This window comes from Ailuropoda melanoleuca, chromosome 2, assembly GCF_002007445.2.
Source record: "Ailuropoda melanoleuca isolate Jingjing chromosome 2, ASM200744v2, whole genome shotgun sequence".
NCBI lineage: Eukaryota > Metazoa > Chordata > Mammalia > Carnivora > Ursidae > Ailuropoda > Ailuropoda melanoleuca.
In genome coordinates this window covers 27030896-27032282 of record NC_048219.1, presented here as the reverse complement: position 1 = coordinate 27032282, position 1387 = coordinate 27030896, and positions in this window count along the sequence as shown.

Sequence of the window (1387 nt, the reverse complement as noted above, 5' to 3'; positions counted from 1 at the left end):
AAAAAAAAAAAAACCCAAATCTGACACTCTGACATTTGCTATAGGGTCAGAATTGTATTGGGCCAACCATCAAAGAAGTATTCTTCCTGGAATATTACATTCTTCTGGCTTTCTCTTACCATTCCAGGAGTTCCTTTTTAGTGTCTTTTAGGAGCTTATTTTCTAAAAGTTCCCAAAGCTTGGTCCTTCAGCCCTTTTCTCTTTCTGTTCTACAACCTCAGTGTAAGTGATCTCACTGAATAGACTTTGGTTTCCACCTATAAGCTGATAAACTTCAAACTGGCATCTCCAGTTAAAAAGCCTCTTTTCTGATCTCTGCCCTAATCTCTCTTTTGCATGGCACACAAATGACTCAAACTTAACATAACCAAAACTAAGCTTTTGCTTTTCTCCTCCAAAACCTGTCCCTCTTTCAGAATTTGTTTACTGAGATATGGCACCATTATCTACCTCTCTAAACAATAGAAATTGATAGGAGGCCAAAGGGGTTTTAGGCAAGGCGTTAATAAGGGCTTTTGCTTGATCATAAGGTAGACACCACAAGGGAAAGAATCCTCAGTCTCACTCCATGAGGAAAGGTCAGGGAGAGTTATTTTAAAGAAATTTAGGGGGGAAAAGGGTGATGTCTAAGCAGGTAGAGGCCAGGATTTATTAGCACCTGCACATTTAAAGGTCATGCTTCTTCATGTGTCCCATGGCTAACTGGCATATTGAATCTCCACCCCCAGCAGGATATTTAGTATTATAATGAGGGAAAAAGTTGGTTAAAGTTCAGCCCTGGGGTCCATCTTGGCACAGACCAGTCTTCACCAGTTTTTGTAGTAGGTGTCCTCCTTTTGGTAAGCATCCTCCCTCTGCCTTCCTGCTAGATATGCTACTCAAGAGGTGTAGAGAGTTAGCCCCTCCCTCCCTCCTTATGAGGAAGCCAAAGAACGCTGGATTTTGCGGTCAAGGTTTAGAGGACCTGAGTCCAGTCTCTGCTCCGTCTCATACTCATCCAGAAAACAAGCCACCATGGAGCTCTACTTGACACTTCTCTCTTATTCTTCCACATTAAATCAATCACTATCCAAAACCAGTCAATTCCACCTCCTAAATATATGACGTATCTGTATACAACTCTCCATCTCCATTATCACTCCTCAAATCCAAATTACCATTTTCTAGTGCCTGTGTTACAGGATTTTTTTCTTTCAGTGCCCATAGTTTTTGGTCACACTGCTTCAAAGAATGAAAAGGTAGACCAGAGGAAGAGTGGTGGGTAGCAAAGCAAAGTTTATTGAGTGATACTACAAGGAGACCTGGGAGGATTGCCACAGGAGTTTCTAAGTCTAGGGATTTTTATGGGCTTGTTGTTGGGCTGGTTTAATCTGATTAATCCTCCCTG